This window comes from Nothobranchius furzeri, chromosome 9, assembly GCF_043380555.1.
Source record: "Nothobranchius furzeri strain GRZ-AD chromosome 9, NfurGRZ-RIMD1, whole genome shotgun sequence".
Lineage (NCBI taxonomy): Eukaryota > Metazoa > Chordata > Actinopteri > Cyprinodontiformes > Nothobranchiidae > Nothobranchius > Nothobranchius furzeri.
The window spans coordinates 6192656-6202293 of NC_091749.1; positions in this window are offsets into that span (position 1 = coordinate 6192656).

Here is a 9638-nt window from a genome sequence, read left to right on the forward strand (position 1 = left end):
ATTCCACAACAACCGAACATCTGGTCTCCAGAAGAAGGAGTTCCCACACAAGCTAGTCATAATAAAAGAGTCTTACGCTTCCTTTGTTTATTAATGCTAAATAATAATTTTACCATTTTACTCATTATAAATGTATTTTAATCAAATGAATGATTATTATGCTTTGGGTAATCATAATGAACTATAATGAATCAATACTTAATTAAACAATGTTTTGGGAGATGTTTTAGTGATGACCTTCACACTCGCTCACACAGGTCTGTATTCACAGTAACTCCAAAACACATTTGCTCTGACGCACAAGTTTGCTTTGGGAAGAGAAGTGGGTTTTGGTAAGTTAGTCAGTTCGAGTTTGACAACGAGAGAGAGTGGACGTGCTGAACAAACGAAAGGGGGAACGGAGCCTCGCCCCCCCCCCCCCCCCCCCACGTTATTCCTGTCAAGCCAGACAGAATAGCTGAAATGCAACTGCTAACGCAGACTCGTCCAGAGTCGTTGATTTCTGAGTTAATTTAAACTTGAGAAAGCGCATCTGTGAACGCGTCAACAACGTGTATCGGGGGGCAACTCTGGACCGGATCGCCAGCACACCTTCGTCTCCTCTGCCAGCCAAGGTGTCATCTGGAGTACACACCCTCCTGGGATCCGGGTCTGAAAGGGGGTCCTCGTACGGTGAGGCAGCACACGACCAGATAGCTTTCTGATGCATCTTTTCTAATAAGAACTAAGTTTAATTCAAACCATCATTTTCACTCAGAATCGCCTTTTCTCTCCCTGAAGCAATCTCAGACACCTGCATGCATGCAGTCATAATTCCATCATCCTCAATCTTAGCACATCCAACACAAGGTCTATTTGTGCAAGCTTAAAATATCAACTGTTAAAGATTGTCCAACAAGGTTGCCAATGTTGATTATTTTTCCTATGATTGTCATTTCAAATCATTAGTTTAAATTGAAGAATTAAAACTCTTAAATTTCAACTTGTCTCTTCATTGAACTGAAACACAGACACACGGATATGATCGTCAGTTTATCGATGAAAACAACCTTTGAGTCTTCTTAACCCTATAAAATTTGGTTATTAATTTATTAAAAATTAATATCTCAAATTAATATGTAGGATGGTTCATCTTTAATAAAAGAGCCATAAACCATTACACTACACTGGCATGGCCCCCAAATGCTTAGATACGGCCCTGGATGGGACGGAGTTTTGAAGGTGATCGGAATTGTATGGAATTTATGAATATTATGAGCTTATAAATAATAATTATTTTATCACATTAAAACATGTAGTGGGATAAATCTACCTACATTTTCCTTTCCAAGCTCTTTGTTATGTTTTCTTATTATCTGACCATTGACCTGTCCTGTCTGTCTCTGATCCTGCATCTGCCACAGGGAGATGCAGGATCTAGTTCTCCAGAAAAAACGCTGCCTGGCCGCGGCCATGGAGCAGGGGTGATGAGCGCAGCAGCGATGCGTGTCAGGCACAAACAAAGGACAGAAAGTACCAAAGCAGTTATGAACGATCATGTGTTTAATATATTTTGGTGGCGCCGCTTTGAGAATGTTACTGTGGCCGAGCACAAGACGCAGATGCCGGTGGAGCGCATGAGCGCTCTGCCTCTGTTCATCTTCTACGCTCAAAAGAATCCTCGATGCTGAGAGTCTATAATATGGGTAGAAACTTGATCATTTTTCGGGCTCAGTAAATGATGGTTTAGCAATATTGTCCAGGGGGAAATATGGAGAAATTTTGGAGAATGGTGGCTCCGGGTTGGAGAGATGGTCAAATTAATTGTGTCATTTACTTTTAACACGTTAAATAACAAAATTAATGCTAATAATTAACGCGCTAATTTTCCCGACCCTAAATTAATTCACCTCACACCAAGGCATATTAAGCATCTGGTATATACTACCAGTCAAAAGTTTTAGAACGCCCCAATTTTTCCACTTATTTATTGCAGTTTAAGTCATTCAAGTCCAATGAATAGCTTGAAATGGTACAAAGTTAAGGGGTGACCTGCCAGAGGTTAAAAAAGGTAAGGTTATTCAAAACTGAAAAATAATGTACATTTCAGAATTATACAAAAAGGCCTTTTTCAGGGAACACAGCTGTTCTGCAGCAATGGAGGTTGATCAACCTTGAAAGCTACTAATTCCCACAGGTGTTCCAACATTTCTGGATTCCTTACAACCGCCTCTGTCTGCATACAAACAGTGCTAGAACATACAGTTGTGGTCAGAAGTTTACATACACTTGTAAAAAATATAATATAATGGCTCTACTGAGTGTCCCGTTATTTCTAAAACTCCGATTTTTCTCTGATAGAGTGATTGGAACAGATACTTCTTTGTCACAAAAAACATTCATGAAGTTTGGTTCTTTAATGTCTTTATTATGGGTTAACAGAGAAAAGTGATCACATTTGCTGGGTCACAAATATACATACAGCAACATGAACTAGCAATTTTGGTGACTTAGAAACGTGTCAGTGAACTGAGCTTCATAGCATGGCCTCTTAACTTCTTGTGAGTGATTATGAGTGACTACAGCTGGTGACTTCTCAGGTAAATAGGGCTCATTGGATACAAACGCCCACAAACGCTACAATGGGAAAGTCAAAGGAGCTCAGCATGGATCTGAAAAAGCGAATTATTGACTTGAACAAGTCAGGAAAGTCACTTGGGGCCATTTCAAAGCAGCTGCAGGTCCCAAGAGCAACAGTGCAAACAATTGTTTGTAAGTATAAGGTGCATGGCACTGTTTCATCACTGCCAAGATCAGGAAGAAAACGCAAGCTATCACCTGCTGCTGAGAGAAAATTGGTCAGGAGGGTAAAGAGTGAACCAAGAATCACCAAAAAGCAGATCTGCCAAGAATTAGAAGCTGCTGGAACACAGGTGTCATTGTCCACAGTCAAACGTGTTTTGCATCTCCATGGACTGAGAGGCTGCCGTGCAAGAAGGAAGCCCTTGCTCCAAAAGCGGCACCTTAAGGCTCGACTGAAGTTTGCTGCTGATCACATGGACAAAGATAAGACCTTCTGGAGGAAAGTTCTGTGGTCAGACGAAACGAAAATTGAGCTTTTTGGCCACAATGCCCAGCAATATGTTTGGAGGAGAAAAGGTGAGGCCTTTAACCCCAAGAACACCATGCCTACAGTCAAGCATGGTGGTGGGAATATTATGGGAATATTATGCTGTGGGGCTGTTTTCCTGCCAATGGAACTGGTGCTTTACAGAGAGTAAATGGGATAATGAAGAAGGAGGATTACCTTCACATTCTTCAACATAACCTAAAATCATCAGCACGAAGGTTGGGTCTTGGGCGCAGTTGGGTGTTCCAACAGGACAATGACCCCAAACACACATCAAAAGTGGTAAAGGAATGGCTAAATCAGGCTAGAATATGGGTTTTAGAATGGCCTTCCCAAAGTCCTGACTTAAACCCCATTGAAAACATGTGGACAGTGCTGAAGAAACAAGTCCATGTCAGAAAGCCATCAAATTTAACTGAACTTCACCAATTCTGTCAAGAGGAGTGGTCAAAGATTCAACCAGAAGCTTGCCAGAAGCTTGTGGATGGCTATCAAAAGTGCCTAATTGAAGTGAAAATGGCTAAGGGACATGTAACCAAGTATTAGCACTGCTGTATGTATATTTGTGACCCAGCAAATGTGATCACTTTTCTCTGTTAACCCATAATAAAGACATTAAAGAACCGAACTTCATGAATGTTTTTTGTGACAAAGAAGTATCTGTTCCAATCACTCTATCAGAGAAAAATCAGAGTTTTAGAAATAACGAGACACTCAGTAGAGCCATTATATTATATTTTTTACAAGTATATGTAAACCTCTGACCACAACTGTACTGTGGTACCAAACCCTCGTGAGCATCAGGTAAACAGTACTGGACTGCCGATAATAGTGTTGCTACAGCAATGGTGAGAAAAAGGTAATTACCAATGGAAGAGAGACAGACCATCATGTAGGTCTTTCCTACAGAGAAACTGAAGAAAGTCAATGTGTCAGTGAGTACAGGTTCCTTCACCATCAAAAGGCACTCGGAAACTGGGGCAAACTCTGACAGGAAGAGGTCTGGCAGACCCAAAGCCACAACTGCATCAAAGGACAAGTTTCTGAGAGTTAACAGCTTGTGTGATAGGCGGCTCACAGGACAACAGCTTCAAGTAGTAAGCAAGTCTCAGTTTCAACTGTGAAGAGAAGACTTGGAGCAGCAGGTCTGACGGGACGAGTTGCAGCAAGAAAGCCACTGCTAAGACGTCAGAATAAGAGAAAGAGGCATGCCTGGGCCATGAAACACCGTCATTGGACTACTGAAGACTGGAAGAAGGTAATATGGACTGATGAATCCAAAATTGAAATCTTCAGTTCATCACGCAGAATCTTTACGCCATCGAGCAAGTGAAAGGATGGTTCCACAGTGTGTGGCAACAACTGTCAAACATGGAGGAGGCAGTGTGTTGGTCTGGGGCTGTTTTGCTGGATCCAGGGTTGGTGACTTGTACAGAGAGGCAACCTGAACCAAAATGGCAACCACAGCATTCCCCAGCATCATGCTGTACCCTCTGGTACAGAATGATACAGTTTTTTAAATCACTTTGCAACAATTGATGTCTTTTTTCACAACTTTAGACATAAAACTCACAGCCAACGATCAAAATGCACATTTTTTCTAAACTCTCCCTCATTTCTCAATTGCTTGGATGCAACACACATAAAACTTAGGTCATTTGTTCATTTAAGAACAACCGCCGGTTCATTTTGACACAACTTAACATCAAAGTACTACTATTTCAAAAAGCAATTCACTCATTACGTTTCAAATGAGTCTGTTCATTTCCTATAAATGAACTAACTATTAATTGATACAACTACTCAAAATGATAACTGTTGCAATACTTTCAATACTGTATGAATAAAGACAAACAAACAATAGGTTCATTTGTAATTTGCTATCCAATTCTGCCAGCTCGTTACTGATGATTGGATGCACATTGTGTAATGAGTATATAAAGAGGTGATTTGGAGCCAGCATGGTGACATGGAGCCAGCAAGAGAGCCAAGTTACAATGGAGATCAAGCCGTGGTGAGAGGAGAAGGAAGAGGAAGACGTGTTGGTCAAAGGACTGGAAAAGGACAGGCTCCCCTTCTGAGAGGTGGTCGTGGGCCCCATTTGAGAGGAGTGGGGCAACGTGGTGGAGGACAGAGACCCAGATAGCAGCTCCAAAAGCACAGAGTATCTAACGAAATTCGGGCAATATTTGTAGACTGTAATGAAGGGATCTTCATAACGGGTTTATTGTTTGTACAGCACTTTAAATAAATACTTGCACTTTGGTGAAGGCACTTCAGCACTTTATTTAGCACTGCACTTTAAGCATGAACTTGCACATCAAGAAGTTTTTTCAATCAATCAATCATTCAAAGCTTTATTTATAAAGCCCAAAACGCTGAACATGGTTCAGTTGAAGGTAAATATATTGAATAAATCAAAAATAAAAGCAATTCAAATGACAAAATACAAATTACAAAATTGGTGAAACATTCTGGTACAGGACAAATGTGTAAAACAATGGATAGCCTGGTAAAGACCTATAGTAATCGTTTGACCTCTGTTATTGCCAACAAAGGTTATGTTACAAAGTATTGAGTTGAATTTTTGTTATTGACCAAATACTTATTTTCCACCCTGATTTACAAATAAATTCTTTAAAAATCCTGCCATGTGAATTCATGGATTTTTTTTCACATTCTGTCTCTCACAGTTGAAGTGTACCTATGATGAAAATTACTGACCTCTGTCATCATTTTAAGTGGGAGAACTTGCACAATCGGTGGCTGGCTTCTTCTTCAGCCTTCAGAGAGTACAGACGCTTTTTTCTCAGCTCCCTTATCGGCTTCCCCAAGGCTCTTGTCCTGTCTGCCTACAGAGCACTTCTCTGCATTTCTCCTGAAACCACTACTCTCTTTTTGGAAATATGGACTTAATTAATTGGTCATTCAACGTGATTGACAAAATTTTCTCTACGATGAGAACGGAGAAGGGGGCTCCCACCTGTCCCGAGGGGACATTCGCATCGGGATATGCACTCGATTCTTGGGAGGTCTGGCGAATCGTGTGCCTCTCTCAGCTGTCCATCGAGGACGTGGAAGATTTGTGGATATTCGGCCTGATGATCACTGGATTTCTTCTGATTGGAGTGGGAGGATATCTGGTTTTCTGGAAATTTGGGAAGACGGGAGCGATTGGAGTGCGACCCGTACCCACGGAATGTGCCGCTCGTGCGGTGACCTCACAGACTGGGACGTTACTCGAGGTGAACCGTAAGCTGGACAATGTCCTTGCGGCGTTGCCTGTGTTAGTGCGCAAGATGGATTTGATCTTGGAGAGGGTCGCCGGACGATGCGGGGATGTGGAATGTAAAATTGGCTTCACTGGTGGACATGAATGACCACTTAGAGACTACAAGACGGAGGGGAAGATTATCTCTGTCTACCCTAAACAAAGTTATGTTTATCCTTATCTGACGCCATAGCAGCCTCTCAAGGCTGCCTCAACACACCCCCACAAAAGGAGGAATGCCGACAGATGCTGTGTCCCGACCTTCACCCTCTCCCTTCAGGCTATATCTGCAGGGACCTCAATGTGCTCTCTGTTCCTTATCTCTCCCTCCCACCTGTTGTTCTGCAGCTGGTCGATGCGCCGCAGTGGCAGCTCCCATTGGAGGCTTCAGGATCCCGCCCACCCCCACCTCCCCATTGGACTCTGATGTTGTACACGTGCTGTCTGTGCTTCCATGTCGGGTGTTTTTTTGCATTGGAGTGCTACACCCTGCTGGTGTAACCCTGTTAATGCCTTTTTTTCCCCTCCCTGAACTTTCCTCATGTAACACCCTTTTCATCTAACTATTAAGGTAGCGCGACTCATGTTGCGAATGACCGCAGTCACCAATTCTTGTTATGTGTCTTACCCACGTATGTCTGATCTTTGAATTGTGTGTGCTGAAACTGAATTTCATTTCTCTGTATGTCCTGCACATGTGGAGAATATGACAATAAATGACTCTTGACTTGACTCTTGACTAAATACTTTTTTGCCCCACTGTACATATTCATGCAAAGTTGTCCTACTTTAAAATTTTATGTAACCCTAACTGTTTGAACTGTGTGCTTATTCATTTTGTGTCTGTGATGAAGACATGGAGACTTAATAAAGAAGTCAACTTATAAGCAGTGAATCCTTAATTTTTGTCAGTCATACAGAAATACTTGATTTCAAGAGGAAGGACAGCTGAAAATGTAGTTATGTAAAGCTTTGACAACACATGGAAATTTAATTAAATATCCAAATTTGAATTTTATCATCAAGTAAAATTTTAGAATAAATAAACACATTTTAAGGGAGTAATAGGGAAAAGGAGATTAAAACCTTTCAGCATGTGCATTTCCTGCTTTTTCCAGCAGTGATATTGCTAATTCTGTTGAAGGAAATTCACTGTTTAATGACAGCTGGTGACAATGATATGTAAATAAGTAAGAATGCATGTAGACCTACATAATTAAACAAAACTGAAACACTAATATATATATTATATTTTTTTCTCCCTTCGAATCTGGGAGGGTGGAACCCCAGCTCCAGCTATGGACGAGCCCCCAGGGGGCCCAACTTGATATTTTTCCATGGGGCCCAAAATCTCTGGCACCCCCCCTGCATGTAGTACCATAAATGATTGTGTTCTGCAAGGTAGAGTTGTTAGCTTGTGTATTTGTTTAGATCTTTTTGTTTCTACCTTTTTTTTGTTTTGTATCTAGTAGGGCTGGGAAATAAATAGAAAATTTATCGGTATCGAAATGTCTGACTCTTCTCGAGATATTTTTTCCCATGTTAATAAATTTGATAATAAACAAAAATGAAAAGATGTGTGTAGGTTGTCAACGTTCATGTCCCTTTAAGAAGCTGTACCACTTTAAGTCACGTAAAAATGTGGCTCAACGTAATACGGGTGACAGCCCCGTCTTGTGGACAACTTTTGTTTCTGTGCACACCTGTAGTTATCGTCCATTTATCGTTATCGAGGTGAAATCCTCAATATATCGGGATACTGATTTTAGGCCATATCGCCCAGCCCTTGTATCTAGTGTTGGCAGCAAAGTAAGAATTTTATTGTGCAGAAAATATTTTTCTAATTTTACTTTGCACATGACAATAAAAACTTAGAATGTTTGAATTATAAAACCTGTATCACCTATTTTGTTCAATATTAAATGATTGTTCAAACAATTACTTATTAAGACTACATGTTACTTGTGTGTGGGTGATCTAGAGTTGTGTTTCAATGGTATTTCACAGTAATTTTTTTATTGCACCAATGTTTGTGCAAGTGCAAGATTTCTTCAAAACATGTGAATGCACAATCCAGTGTTTAGAACACTGTACAGCCTGTGTTACAAGTGATGACCGTTATGAGTTTTGTGTCTAGAGTTGTGAAAGAAGACATCAATGTTGTGAAAATTGTTGCAAATTGATTGAAAAAATGCTGTAATGACCCAAAACATAAGTCCAAGCTATGCCAGAAGCTTGTAAACATGGAGTGGCCAGCACAGTCTGCAGACTTAAACCCCATGGAGCTGGTTTGGGATGAACTGAGCAGAAGAGTGAAAGCAAAGCAACCTACAAGTGCCACACATTTATGGGAACTTCTGCAACAGAAATGGAAGAACTTTCCGAAGAATATTTGATTTCTGTTGTAAGAAGAAAGCCACAAGTGTGTTTAGCTGTTATATCTGCCGAAGGCGGCTACTTTGAAGAGTCAAAAGTTTAAAATACATTTTTGTTTATAAATTGATTCCATGATTTATTTTTTAACTCCAATTGCTTATTTGTACCATGCTTTCATTTCAGAGTGCAATGTGACAATAAACTGCATCATTTCCGATAAAAACTGGGAAAATTGGTGCGTTCTAAAACTTTTGACTGGTAGTGTACATGTTTCACTTTTTAAATGGAATTAATGAAATAAATCTACTTTGTGATCATACACTAATTTTGTAATCAGCACTGGTTTGAGTGTTTTATGTGTGTGTACCTGAGGACAGAGCTTCTTCTCTGCTATCATCGTCTGCAGCAGGCTGCTGAATGCTCCATGAAGTCCGTGGCAGCGTCTGGATGTCCTGCAGACTGTTTGTCCTCAACATGTCCATATGGGAGCTGCTGCTGTCGTATTTGGGGATGAAACAGCTTTTGCCACATTTAAAAATGTCTTTGATGATTTCTTGAGTGCACGGCTCATCATCCATGCTGAGAAACACAGCAATTCGCTGGGAGGACACATACTTGGGGTGTTTGAAGAGCTACGGAAAAGGAAACAGCATAACAGAAACCACACAGTCTGATTATTGTTGAATTATGCTGTGAATATAGTAATCACAGGGTGCATTCTTCTACCGGATCTTGGAGAGTACAGACGCTTTTTTTTCTCCTCTCCCTCCCTCCTCATCCCAAGGCTCTTTGTCCTGTCTTGTGTGCACTGCACTTTCTGCATTTTTTCTGGAAACTGGAACTTATTAAAAATGGACCTGGTCAGTTGGTCTCTCAACGCGA